The sequence below is a fragment of the Ascaphus truei genome, chromosome 4, assembly GCF_040206685.1.
Source record: "Ascaphus truei isolate aAscTru1 chromosome 4, aAscTru1.hap1, whole genome shotgun sequence".
Lineage (NCBI taxonomy): Eukaryota > Metazoa > Chordata > Amphibia > Anura > Ascaphidae > Ascaphus > Ascaphus truei.
Window position 1 is genome coordinate 134049279 of NC_134486.1, and position 16005 is coordinate 134065283.

Genomic DNA, 16005 nt, shown 5'->3' on the forward strand with positions numbered 1-16005 from the left:
TGGAATAAAGCTTTTCTGCTTGCGCATGCTTGCTAGGTGGACATGCATGCACTTGCAGTGTGGATTTTGAAAACATGTTGACATATTTAACACTATTTCAAGGTCGTTATAACTATGTTTAATTAGATTTAACAAATGTGAATATGTTATTAGCATATTTTGTAACACTTTTCCTTTGACTTGTTTAGGCAAGACATCCAACAGAGTAAAAAAGGAATTGTGGGAAGAGGTGGTCAATTATGTTTCGGCGTGTGGAAATCAACAGCGAACCTATATGAATTGTCGGAAACGTTTCCAGGATATTAAAAGTAATGTAAAAAAAAAATTACACAATATACGTGTCAGTGCATCTACTACTGGTGGAGGACCTCCTGGCCGTTCTCTAAGATTGACGGAGATGGAGGAGCAGGTTGCTCGAATGATGAATCCATTATCGGTGGAGGGTTTGGCTGGGGATCGTGATATTGGGATCTATGACTCAACATTTCCCCCAGGTCAGTAAATTTACATTACTATTATTCAGCATGTACTAAGTAATTGCATAATTACTACTTTGACTGTACATGACGTCAACATTTAATCATTATAACTTTTTCACATGTAGCCCTCAATTTATGATTGCAAGTAATTGTGCACAATTTCTTGTAGTCATAACAAAACCAAGAATAGATGTTTTTTTACTGTTATGTTGATTTAATTCACAATTCATACATAACATTGTAGGTCATGGTCATAAAATGCAATACATTCATATGATTGATTAATAATACTATGTATGAAGAAATAAGATTATATTGTAGTATTTCAGTATACAAATTTCACATATGTACTTGCTGACTATTTGAAGTAACATCGATTAGTTTTGCCTTTCAATACAGTAATATACTTCCTTTGTGGGTATGTAACCAGCATATTTTTTTTTTCCTGTACTCTACATAGTGTCCAAAAAAAAAGGTGTCTCAACACGTGCATCACCTGTTTCATCTTCTGCATCCTCCCTATCCTCACATGTATCAGCGGCCTCATCTTTACCAATTCAAGGTGAGCCATTATAAAAGAACAACAATTGTTAAGCTTCTTTGTAAAAGCTGCGTCACGTTACGCACACTGTGTATAGGGGTGAATGGTGTGTGTTTGTCAGTGGCTTTGTCTACTTTAAAATTAGTTGACAAACATACAGTACAATATTATATATTATTTGTTCAATTCCATGTTCAATGTGAACATTAATATACACAGTGGTTTAAAATTGCAGTATGACAATCATATAGTTTCTCTTGTTGGAACATTGTCCCGCTACATGATGACTGCTGTGTGTGGCCACATACTATAGGACATGTGTACAACCACAACCTTCCTTTGTGTGTACACATTGTCAATCACACACAATAGCAACTGTGCCAACAATACCAAATACAAAATACCCGTCTTGACATTCACATTAGCATGTGACAATAGCATTAGTAAATTTATATAAATCACACCAATTGACAATATATAACTGATACAGGATACTATAATTCAATGTGAGGATGATTAGTTACAAATACAGACATGGTCTTTGGTTACATTACATCTAAATAACAACATATATATAGTCTTATGATTATCAATCTGTAAGTATGCTTTGATGTCACATAACTTTGGTAGTGCACAATTGGCAGTCCTAAAATGTCAATATGGTATTCTCATGCTTCAATATGTTCTTTCTAAGGATGTTATCATGGTTAATCAAATATGATTATGTTAATGATTAAATTAGTCTAACTTGGTTATTTTGCTTTTTCATTTTAGATGTAACAACTGCTGTCTTGGTTTCTTCTGATACCTCATCGGTGCTATCTAAGTCACTTAGTCCACAAGTTAAGTCTCCCAAAAAGAAACAACAGAAAAAACGACACTTGTCCAACCAACATACATCGGAAAAGAATTTCATTAATTCTCAAAACCAACGTCACCAAGAAATGATGGGTGTGCAAAAGGAAATTGTAGCTGAGCTGGTCAGCATAAAACAGCTTTTAAACAGGAATTGTACTGCATTCGACTTACACAATTCTTCGTTACATTCGATAGATGAAAGTCTGATAAAACAGAATGAGCTACGTGCATGTGCAATATTGTCGAGAAGACAGGAAGTTGCTTCTTCATCATTTCAGCATGGTCTTGGAATATTTTCCACACCTACTGTAAGTCAAAACATGATTCTCCACCATTGACCTCCTCTCCGGCAGCATCTTTGCCATCTTATCAGACACCATTATTGGCAGCTTCTCCAGATACATTGAATGTGTCGTCTGAAGCACAATTATTAGCAGCTTCTCCTGCAATCTTCAACACCTCTGCTTTTGCAACATTCTTAACAGGTTCCCCTGCAACCTTGAATGCTTCTGCACAATTTGGACCGGGTACTCCTGCAAACTTGGATGCTTCAGCACAATTTGGAGCGGATTATCCTGCAACATTGAATGCATCAGCAAAATTAGTTCTTGGTTCTCCTGCAACCTTGAATGCTTCTGCACAATTTGGACCGGGTTCTCATGCAACATTCAACAGCTCTGCGTGTGGTAAATTTGTTTGGCCTTGTCCTGCAACCTTGAATGCTTCAGTACAAATGGTATCCAAATCTTCATCAACCTTGAATGCTTCAGCACAAATGGTATCCAAATCTTCATCAACGTTGAATGTTTCAGCAGATTTTGTATCGAAGTGTCCTGATAATGTCAATGCTTCAGCACAATTGGTGTCGGAGTGTCCTGATAATGTCAATGCTTCAGCACAATTGGTGTCGGAGTGTCCTGATAATGTCAATGCTTCAGCACAATTGGTGTCGGAGTGTCCTGATAATGTCAATGCTTCAGCACAATTGGTGTCGGAGTGTCCTGATAATGTCCATGCTTCAGCACAATTGGTGTCAGACTGTCCTGATAATGTCCATGCTTCAGCACAATTGGTGTCGGACTGTCCTGATAATGTCCATGCTTCAGCACAATTGGTGTCGGACTGTCCTGATAATGTCCATGCTTCAGCACAATTGGTGTCGGACTGTCCTGCAACATTTGTTTCTTCTGCTCCTGCAACATTGGTGACACCTTTTTATGGTAGTCAAAAAAACAAAACATTAGGAACAAGTAAGAGAAATGTGTTACGCAAATACTGGTGCCCTGTGATGGGTACATGGAAAAAACCGAGTGTAGCTAACCCAAAAAAGGGAAATAATCAGGTGTGTGCTTTGGCACCTACACAAGAATATACACACATGTCAGGTACATTACACCCGACAAAGCAACCTCACACGATGTTATTTCCAAATACACAGCCATGTGAAATTATGCCTACGCAAAGTACACAGCCATCTAATTTAATGGGTACGCCACATCCATCTAATTTGATGCCTATGGCAACTTCACATCCATCTAATATTTTGGGTACGCCACATCCATCTAATTTGATGCCTATGGCAACTGCACATCCATCTAATATTTTGGGTACGCCACATCCATCTAATTTGATGCCTATGGCAACTTCACATCCATCTAATATTTTGGGTACGCCACATCCATCTAATTTGATGCCTATGGCAACTACACATCCATCTAATATTTTGGGTACGCCACATCCATCTAATTTGATGCCTATGGCAACTTCACATCCATCTAATATTTTGGGTACGCCACATCCATCTAATTTGATGCCTATGGCAACTACACATCCATCTAATATTTTGGGTACGCCACATCCATCTAATTTGATGCCTATGGCAACTACACATCCATCTAATATTTTGGGTACGCCACATCCATCTAATTTGATGCCTATGGCAACTACACATCCATCTAATATTTTGGGTACGCCACATCCATCTAATTTGATGCCTATGGCAACTTAACATCCATCTAATATTTTGGGTACGCCACATCCATCTAATTTGATGCCTATGGAAACTACACATCCATCTAATATTTTGGGTACGCCACATCCATCTAATGTAATGGGTACGCCAAGTACACATCCATCTAATTTAATGGGTACGCCAAGTACACAGCAAGCTCAAACGATGTTATTTCCAAATACACAGCCATGTCAAATTATGTCTAAGCAAAGTACACATCCATCTAATGTAATGGGTACGCCAAGTACACATCCATCTAATTTAATGGGTACGCCAAGTACACAGCAAGCTCAAACGATGTTATTTCCAAATACACAGCCATATGAAATTATGTCTAAGCAAAGTACACACCCATTACAAACGCCCGCCTTTCCAAATATGCAACAGCTCTCACCACAAACAGCTATAGTGACACCCCTTACGTTACCTGGTCGTGTCAAAGTGCGCACACGTCTCCAACGGCCACCTTCAAGTCAACGTCCATTGACAAGATCACAAACATTGTTTTCTGAAAAGAAATACATTTTGAAAAGAATATTTGTGTTGTGTGCTTATTTTTTAATGTTAGTGACAGAACATAGTATGTATGGCAAATACATACATATCCATACGTAAATTCATTGTATAATGTTTAAGTAACAAAGACCAAGTACAACTTACAAATACATGTTATTACATCATTTCAAGCCATCTATCTAAGAACTGTTGAAACTTGTGTTTCAAACATGATTGTATAAAATAATACTGCTATGACATTACACATTGTCATTTTAAATGTTAATGTCAAGTCAGTGTAATGGTCAACATTTGTACTAACTACATAGTGCACATTGTGAACATGTTTATCATGAATCCAAGGTGTACATGTTAAAATAGTTGTTTAACATGTACTTTTGTTTCTAATACTATCAGTAATCATGTTCAAATGTTTTTTTTCATTATGTTACTTTCAACAGTGACTACACAACATATCATTAGCCTACAAAGTGTGTATATATGTGTGTGTGTGTGTGTGTGTGTATATATGACTAAAATAACTATGAAGCAGCGCATCGTGAGTGTGAGTATATAAGTGACAACATTATATTACGAACTATACGTGCAAATGTAAAAAATCTTCAATAACTGTCTATCCTAATGTTCTTGAAAATTACTGTAACATCTACATATCATATTAACGCTGATAATTGATAAATAACTCCATAAAGTTGATACATTAAATATAAATAACAAAATCATACTGAGGCCAAATACGAACCATGACTACAATAGTGGAATGATGTAACATTCATGTTGGTTTCGGGGGTCTCCGTCTGCTCTCAGGGGCCTCAACCACATCAGAATGGAATCTGCATGAAGGAGACAGGAGAGAGCGCAGGGCCCATAGTATCAAAAGATCACTTTTTGGAGGGGGAGGGGGGTTGAAACAAATGCATACATTACAATGGAATAACCACACTATAGCAAGATGTCCTGGACGTACACCACAGAGACCTGCCAGCAAGGCTGAATGTTTTGGAAATGTTTGGAACTTGTTTCCTAACTATTTACCTACCCAAGACATCTTGCTACAGTGTGGTTCTTCCATTTTTGTTAACTATAGTCTTGTACAACATAAATTACAGTTACCGTATGCTGGTGATTATGATCACGATATGCTTTCTAAACTTGAACCCTTGTGATAGCATTTTTTAACCCCCAGATATGCAGAGATATACCACTGTCATGATTTAATACAGAAATACACTGTGGCCTAATGTAGGTTAAATTTTATAAAATAAGTAGTTGAAAACAAGTCTGCAGCTGCTTTTCAACACAGATTACAAACACAGGAGGTATTGTGTTTTAACCTTGAAGTTCTGAGCACAAATCTACTAAATGTATCCATGTCTCTTATGAAACATGCTTACCTCAATAGTAAATCACACACTCTTTTTTGGAACACTGAAATGTCGCTTCATACTTACACTCCAGTTCGTCCTGCTGAAACCTATGCCGTTATAATATATAAAGCTATCAAAAATCAGCCGGGTGAAAAAGCAACAGTGCATCAAATTTTTCAATATATTGTTGAAAATTATGCATTCTACAGACAGTCCAGTAATCGTCAGAAATTGATGAATGCTATCAAACATACTTTGTGTATGAGAGATAATTTTCAAAGAATAGTGGCACGTCCTGGTCAGAGGCTTGGATTCTGGATTGTTGACGACAACTGTCACACTATGTTGGATCGTAGGAGTAATCTATTAGTAAGGAGAGAAAACAGAAGTGTGATGACTTCACACAGCGGATTCTCTAATGAGGCAAACCTACTTGACGGCTCACAGTATGAACAAGCACAGGATGAACATAAGTTTGCAAACTGTTCAAACTTCCCTCAAGAATACCAGTATGCATGTGAAGACAGAAGCACAAATACTTGCTTTGATCAGCCACAGTGCCTTGAGACAAGCCTGGAATACGTGCAAAACGAGATGGTGAACTACATGCAAGCAGCTGAATATTCAATGATAGATTCCAATATCTATGGAGATGAGATGACATCCATTCTGCATGGATTCCAGCAAGAACATGGATTCATGGAACCCTGGTAAATAGAAATAAATGTTTTTAATGAGTAATTTGTAAGTTATATAAATAACGTTCGCCCTTAATTATAATATCATATATGATGATGTTGACAAATTAGTCCATGACATGTTTACAAACATATATACTTTTGTGAGAATTATCAATCCTATTTGAATATTACTCTGAAACATATGTATGCTATGATAAAAAGCTTGCAATTAAAGTAGATCCACACAATTAGCATATCATCAATCATACGCAGTAAGCCTTGTGATTTGTTAATGTTATAAGTAGTATTATGTCTTTAAGGAATGAAGTCTTACTGTAATGTAATCCATATTGCGCTGTAATGGTAATTGCTCATGAATGAGTGTGCGTGTGAAGAAATGTACTATGCAAAGATACGTTTATTTGGCTTATTAACGTACACGCGCAAATATATTTGTTGCCTGCATAGTGATCTTTTCTACAGTGACGCGCGTTGCTTTGTGAACTCACGTGAAAGTGAGCCTTAGTTTTCATGTATCTAGTGCCGTCACATGTAAGTCATATGTATGTGTGAGTAAATGGTATGGCAAATGCCTGTTCACAAATCTATCTGTATTGATGGATGTATGTGTACATGTGTGTGTGTGAGAATAAGAAACCAAATATTGTTTATTTTAGTTGAAGGTCTCATTACTACTTAGCGCAACAACTGAGATGTAATCAGTGAACACATGCAGTATCACATACCTCAACAACCATGACTACATATATACACACACACACATAGTCACACATAAGCAGACATAGTAGCAGTGAAAGGTAAGTGAGTAAGGAAATGGTTAATGATCCACAATGTATGTGTGCTCCCGCCTCCCTTCCATGCGCGCGCGTACATTCTATATAGTGTGGTGAGACAACAACAACCCAGCGCACGTCAGTATATGAAAATAAATCTTGCGTGGCATGTTTGGACTGTGTCAGGCACGGATAGCGGGGGGTGGTCGTGCTGCGCGTGCACAACACTGCACAGTGATAGGCAGCATAAGGGGACAGCAAATAATTTTGATAGGAGGGGGTGTGGTTGTTGTTTTGCATGTGTATGACGTGAAGCGCTTGGGACAGCATAATTGGTTGGGAATAGATTGGGGGCGTGGCCACGCATCCATCTCAAATGTGAATGTAAAAGCTAACACCAAAAAAAAAAAATGTATCTTCAACACAGGAAAAAATCTTCATCCTTAAGGTGCGTAGTGTCCATTTACACATTGAGTGCAGGGACATACATACACACACAGCTCACACTGAGGTGTGCGCACATGCCATTGAACATAGCCTGCATAAATGGGAGCACAGTAGTTGATGAAAGTAGCATAAGCAAATAACATGCTCTCCCTGCCCATACAGAACATTCACAACTTTAATATTGTTTACACGGACAAAGTGCACCCTCATTGGAGGAGACGTTCACGTGACGTATTTACTTGAGAAACAACTTCACTTTAGTATCCAGCTTCCGTTTATGCGCGCGCAAAATACAATACAGTGGCATGTTTGAGGTGGAAAAAATCAGAGTTTCCTATGTAACATATTGTAAACAAATGTGTATTGTTTTTGCCCGTAACTCCGAAGCGGAGGTGTACCGGACTGGCAAAGGGTGCTGCTAAACAACACATGGTCTTATCGCAGTTACCCCACAACACAATGATAAAGTTTTGCTATAATGGAAACCATTACTCGAGCACATATATCACACGCTTTGAAACGAATGAATTTTAAAAAAAAATGTACAAAAAAAAAACCATGGAACTGCAGCTTTAAAGCGCAGGGGGACATGTTGTGTTGCTTGCTTTCAATATGTCTATTAAGTAGTGCAACACACGAATGTTTATAAGTAAGTATTTTAATGCATTTGTGTTACAACAGATATAAATTATATCCATTGTAATTAGCTGAGCAACGAGTATGTTTTTAAAGTGTGCTTTTGCACGCACGGCCATTAAAGCTGCAGTTCCATGTTTTAATAAAAAAAAAATTGTACATTTATTTTTGGACTTCAATCCTTTTATGTGTGCAATCTGTAATTACCTAAACAACTGTATAGCTGCAGCTCAATTCGTTTTCCATGTATTGATAGATGCAAATTTGGTGACATATTAAAAGCTGCCATTTGTTTATAATCTGCTTGACTGGCAGTGGAAGCTCATGAATATTCATGAGCATTCCTGCAGTGACAAGTGCTAGAGGGAAGCCAGGGCTGACAGAGGGGTGTGCCACAGCTTGTGACAGGACATGAAGGGGCAGTGGCTTAGCAAATGGCTGTTAAAATACAATACAAGAAAATTGGTCTTTCAAAGTTGTTTATTTTAAAACAGAAAATGCTAACAAAAAAAATTCTTACTACACAACTGATTTCTTGAACAAAACACACATGCAGGATATTGACTGAACTGCAGCTTTAACATATCATACACAAAGGCACATGCACAATCATGTCTGATGACCTAAGTGCGCACATGACAAAGTTGTGGATACATGCCGGAATGCATATTTTTTTACAACACATCAACGAAAACATTATCATTTAAAAAACGCACGTATCAATGAATACATAAGTACTATATCATGATATTAACAGTTTCTTTATGTTATGTCATTTCAGAGAAAACCGTTTGACATGGAGAAGCATCAAAGGAGAATTGAATATTGCAAAAGGATGCCGAAAACATTTAGTTAGTTTGCTTAATGAATGTGAAAGCTTTATTAGATATTATACATTAAAGTTAAACAACACTACTTTATAAAGGCTACATGTGGGTGGTTCATGCACGTGTGACAATTTATTTTGTTCAACGAAGACACACAGAAACCGTACATAAATGCCATTATATTATGAAGTGTGTATGTGTATAGTGATATGTGCAAATTGTTATGATAAATACCTTGCCTGTAGCCACAATTATATTCCAATGTTGGTCTAGCATATTCCAAGAAAATAATTAACCATTAAAAGCATTACATAATGAATACATAGATGTGTTAATATTCATGATTACATATATAGATATGCATGTTAAAAGTAATAAAATGGCACATAAGTGTGTTTATAACAACATGTAGATTTGTGTAGAAACACATTATGAAAACATTCAATGAACTTTCTTTTTATTACAGAATGATCATTGTAATTGTAATAGCTACAATGTCAACGTTGACAGGTGTAATTTCATGATTACGTCTCATGGCCTATTGTAGTCTGTATTACATATAATGTGAAGAAGTTAGGACACATATAATCATACATATTATGTTTTACATGTTCACTTTGTTAATAGTTTATTCAAGATGATGTCTTAATAATGCATAAATTAGCATAATTACATAATAAATCACTAGTTTCATACATGAATGAACATGTACAACATGTATGCATCATGTCCACCTGACACATTGTAGTATTTTAGTACTTATCTGAAAGAGCAACAAAATAAGACTGACATTTACATACCATACACATGTGGCCACGTACACACCGCATAACTTGGATACCTAATGTGGTCAGGCAACACTATCCTATGGTAGTTGAAAATAAAAATAACATTAATATGACATGCAACAACATGACACACTATACAAAACTTTAGACATTTTCAATGTTAATGACCTGAAAAATATGTGGAAATCACTTTACGCCGTGTCTCCACCCCACTGGCAGTCTGCTCATCATCCCCTGCTGCATGTACAGGAGGTTCATCATCGAGACCCTCACTTATGTCGCCTGTTAAATTGTTACTTAATGCAATGTTATGCAGAATGCAACAACTCATCACTATGTCAGCGACCTTTTGAGGCTTGTACTGTAGGACACCACCAGATTTATCCAGACATCTGAAACGACTTTTTAACAGTCCAAATGTCCTCTCAATAACTGAGCGAGTGGATATGTGTGCCGCATTATAACGCTCCTCGGCAGGGGATTGTGGGTTAAGCAGTGGGGTTAGGAGCCACGTTCGAATACCATATCCCGAATCACCTAGAATACAGTGGGACAACAAAAGCTTCAGAATTATTATAACTATTGCCTGACAGACATGTACATATTGTATAACATCAACACATACATTAGACACACAATGTGGTTTTTTACATTTAAAGTATGTAACAAGAATTGTAAGGTCAAGATAACATGCATATACAGTATGTATTTATGTAACATACATTAGCAAACTTTCAAGGATAGAAGTATGTGTGATGTTACTAACAGACATGATCATAGCAAATGCATGAAAATTCTAATGCCTGCAGCTACGCTTCACATAATGTAACACATAATGTTGCTATAGTAAATGTAATGTCTATATCTCACTGTACGAACTGACATTTATGGTATGATATTTGTTAACATAACATTGAACCATTTAAAAACGTTACATATCTACTTTCATACAGTTTAAGAAATGGAAGATTCCAAAAATTTCTTCATTCATTATGTGTCCACAATACATACTTAAAAAAAACGTTCAACACACGAGTCTTCTATAAATATTTACTCACCCACCAGCCAACCATGACCATAAATACTAGCCTCAAATGCATGGTAGACTGATGAATGTTGCATAATATATGAGTCGTGGGTGGAACCAGGAAATCTGGCTACCACATTCAGAATTTTCATGTTAGCATCGCATACAACCTGCACATTAATGGAGTGAAAGTGTTTCCTATTACGGTACACATACTCCATTTCACCAGGTGCGAGCAGAGCAACATGTGTGCAATCAATTGCACCCATCATGCATGGTAGACCAGCTATGCTATAAAAAGCCTTCTTTAGTTCCAACCACTCTGTGTGCTCACTAGGAAAATGTATATAATTCCTAGCACGTCTATTCAGTGCACATAGAAACTGGGTAAGGGCGCGCGACATTGATGGCTGCGACACCCCACCTACTATGGCCACAGTTGACTGAAAAGACGCCGAAGCAAGAAAATGTAATGAGATCAGCATTTTAACAAGACCAGGTACTGCATGAACTCTGTCTGTTAACGGCTCTAAATCAGCTCTTAAGTCAGCATAAAGAGCCAATACACTGGCGACACACTTTATTCGAGCTTGGCTAGTCCCACGAATTCGGGTATACCCGGGTGTATTGAGGTTTGTGACTGTTTTCTGCCCGAGTGCATTGAGGTATTTTCTAAGCTGGGATTGAAGCATTTTATTCCCGCTGGCTGCAATACTGCACAGTATATATATATATATACTGCATTACAATTCATGAATTTATGCCATCTGGTAGACACGCGAAGCATTGCAGCCTATTAAATCCTAATCATTATCATTTAACAGATCAGCCGCCCGTCAGCCAGGCATGAACCCAGGCTGGGAAGGCAAACACAACGGGGCTTGTCAGAGGTGAGGAGCGGCGTATTCCAGGTTTCTGCCAGGTACATACTGGGTATTTGCTCGAATAAAGTGTGTCGGTGCAGTATTGCTGATGAACTCAAACGATAACGAGTAATTATTTCTGCCTCGCTCAGCCCCTCCAAATATGTACGATCACGAAAAAGACGTTGTCGGGGAACCCTCTCCCCAACCCCTGTCTCTCTTCCTCCCCTCTCCCTAGCCCCTCTCTCTCTTCCTCCCCTCTCCCTACCCCCTCTCTCTCTTCCTCCCCTCTCCCTACCCCCTCTCTCTCTTCCTCCCCTCTCCCTACCTCCTCTCTCTCTTCCTCCCCTCTCCCCCTCTCTCTCTCCTGTGTCTCCTAAATCCAAATGTGCATGTGCACGCATGAAAAACCAAACATCACTGTCAGTATCGTAAACCGCCATCTCTAGCTGGAAGGAAGTGTGTCATTAGCTTCCTTTAAATGTAGTTGTAATAACGTCACATGACTACTAATCACAGGAGGTGTTAATGATAAACATTAATTAACACAATGATACCTGTTGGATATCATTAATGATCAATTAATTTCATATGTCAAATTAAGTATAACATACAAATTGATGTATATATTACAAATGTATTTTTTATGTTTTGATCACTATTTAATACATAGCATATTGTGTAACACCTTATTATTGTGAACGGATTACACAGTAGAAACATGCAGTGTCTGTAGCAATGTTAGATCAGGAACATCTCCAATATGTTATAAATGCTGGATTGCTGCAGACATAACACAGCTGAATTCACAGAGAGCATGATGAAGATTGTGTGAGGTAGCATGTAAAGCTAGCATCAACACAATTGAAAAACAGAGTGTAATCATTACATTATGTTGACCATCAAATGTAATCATTATTGAAAACATATACAAAATCAGTGAAATAAGGCCCTCATCATCCTTAGTGATTCATTGCAGGAATATTGCCCTTCATAACAGCATCTCACAATGTGAAAAACAACGCCTGCTTATATGTATATCAGTATATGAGCTACATGAACCAACATTAGCTGATCATTAATACTGAATACAGATTTGAGGCAGCATACAGGTAATGAAGAGGTGAACAACATTAGCAACAGCTAAAAGTTATTAACACACGTGGACATAATACCTGGTAATCATTAACAAATGAAAATAACACCCACAAAAGACGATCACAAGTCTACAATAAACATGACAAAAAAACCACAGAAAAACAACACACATTCCAAAAAGTTTTAGGACTTAACATACAGAAATAATAGAACATGGCAACGTGTGACTGCTGCCACTCAGGTGGTCACAGCATTTGAAAGGATGAAACAAAAATAAGGATAATGTCATACACACACACACACATAAATGTACAAAGTGGCGTGACAATCCATTTCCCATACATCAGATGCATGCTGGGAAAATTAAAGCATGGGAATAATTATTGCCATCTGAAGCCATTCATCAGATGCAGGAAAAATGGATTTATTTTCTAAGTCAACACATATCGCTGCTCATCGAGCCGTCTGACCACCTATCTGCCAACTTTTTTGTGGTGGATTGTTTTTGGAGATAAAATCGCGTTTTTGACAAGCGAGAGCCAGCGATCGCCAGCGATCACTGACTCGCGGCTCTCTGAATAGCGCGAGTTTATCAACCATCCGAAAATGGTCGATAAGGGGCTGATCGCTGCGCAGACAGCGAGTTTCGGAAAGCGAAAAAAAAAGTCGTCGATAAACGCTGTTATCGAGCACTTATCGAGCACTTTTCGAGCCTATCTGAATACGGGTGCCCATTTTGGTCGATAAGTGCTCGATAAGGGCCTTATCGAGGCTTTCTGAATGAGGCCCATAGTGTGGAAAGTACAACACAATTTATTAAAATATATAAAAACAGGCAAATGTAAACTCACATATGGATGCAGTAACACGTGCAATATTTGGATGCCGTCCGCAACTTGCTAAGGTGTCCCTTTTGCTTGTTACAAATCAAGTACAGTTGAATGGCTCCTCTCAGCAGCAACTCAGTGCCCATGACTCTCTTCGCCCTCCCTGGTGTGTTCCGGCACTGGTCCCGCTGACGTCACTGCCTGAGCGCCGTTCAAACAACTGGGAACCTCCTCTGCAGATGGTGCCTCTAGAACTCCTCCCCCCTAACGCGTTTCGTGATGTGGGGACGTCACTTTTTCAAAGGATAAGGAGCTACTGCCTATAAGCCCTATTTATACCTCCAAGAAGTAATTAACCCCTTGGTGTCAAATTACATTGCATATACATATGACAGAAACGTATTAAAACACAATAAAATTCATTAATACAGACGCTATACATTACTACAAGTCAAAAGAGATTAACTCTGGGATTCAATGGCTTATATAATGGAAACAGATAGTTAATAAAGATATTAAACGCATATTGGATAAAGAGTGATTTCTAATCCCTTAGGAAGGAGGCTAGATCAAACTCTATATTTAAGCCTTTAGGTGTCAGTGTCCTTAGTGTATATATCCAGAAGCTTTCCCTTCTGGACAAATTCCTACAGTAAGTCTGTCACCTCCCCTCCAGTTAATTTTAGGGCACTCTATCCCTTTACATATTAATCCTTCAGGGTTTTGTCCGTGAACTATTTTAAAATGGTTAGAGACACTGTGATTTTTAAGCGCCAGGTATCCCATATGGTTTTTGTATGAGTTTTGTGTGTAGGTTGAGGAGATAACCTGCACTGTGGGACAACTTACGCTGCTTTATTTGTTTGTTTTTTGGTCATCAGGTTCACTTGATATTGTATGTGCACTTTATTATATTGTAGGCGCAATTAAGTATGCACACCATTTAATTTAAGGCACATTTTTTAGCATTAGCTCATTATAGGTTAAGCGCTGTAGTTTTGGTGTATTTGTTAGTTATTTACATTATTACCTCAGTGTAATATTGAAAGTTTTCCACATACTGTAAACACCACGGTTTGGTAAACAAAGACAATAAAACAATACTTTACAACACTTTTCTACTATAATATTCCAATACATACACAATGCTGGGTGTTTCACATAATAAATGAAGACATTCTGACCTATTGTTAAGTTCCTGTTTTGCACCAAACCAGAGTTTACTGTAAACAAAAACATCACAAACTTACATGAATCCTCCCCAATGCATGTACTGTCAAGAGATTGGCTGTTTGGAGGGGGGATGGTGGGGGTTGTGTGTTGTTACTAGTCTGGAAATAAAATCAAGATAAGGAAACAGCTAATGTTGGCAAGCAATGGCCTCCTCCACCCATAGTACTTCTAACTCAGAGATGTGGCTGCAACTTAGTGCAAACAAAGACACATGCAGCGAAGCAGAGCCTAAGATTTGTACCATACAGTAATTACATAACTTGCACGTGTTGATCAAGTTAAAATCTGCCTTTTATTAAATGGCACAGCACAATTTGACCTTCTCTTAGTAATGACATAGCTGCACTGAGGTGGACATCTGATCACCCCAGGTTCTCAGTCGCGGAGGCTCTGGACTTCTGTGAGCCAACAGGTAACAGCAGTACCGGTAGACTCTTTAGTAAGGGGGAAAGAGGGCTACATCTGCATAAACAAACTATTCAGTACAGCACCATACCTCACACGTCCAAGGGTGTAGCCCAAATCACATCTCATTAGTCTGATGCTGATTTGCATAAATTCCGTGAAACTCATATGAGTTCCATACATTTACATAGAACTCACATGCACACCGACATAGCAGCACAATGTAAATAATGCATCTATTTCTTCTTGATTATTTTTACAGGTGAAACTGGACAAGATAAATGGATGAATAAGACTGCTCACCTATATATGAATTTCCTAAAGTATAGTAGGTTGGTGCAAGGGAGGTAAACATAGTATTATTTTACAGAGAGAACCCAAAGAAACGGGTTCAAAGCAACCCACTAATTGCACTCATAACCATGAATCACAATCTAAATTCTCCTGTGGTCCATCAACCAGATTCAAGATCTGTATTTTCTGTAATTGAGATTCTGGTATACTAATCCCAGACTAACAACTAGGTTACAAGTGACAGTGAATATTTGGTTAGCTGTTGCTTGGTCCTCATATATAAGTGTTTGTCCAGCATAGATACTTGCTGTACA

At 38.0% G+C, this 16005-nt stretch overlaps 1 long non-coding RNA gene across 1 annotated transcript; it reads right to left on the bottom strand.

The window, feature by feature from the left end:
• Positions 1–600: 600 nt before the first annotated feature.
• LOC142493112 (uncharacterized) lies at positions 601–6476 on the bottom strand. Its single transcript, XR_012800982.1, has 4 exons — positions 6027–6476; positions 5148–5238; positions 4317–4397; positions 601–3089 (listed from the first exon to the last, which is right to left on the bottom strand). It is a non-coding gene; the product is annotated as an uncharacterized LOC142493112 (long non-coding RNA).
• Positions 6477–16005: the final 9529 nt, after the last annotated feature.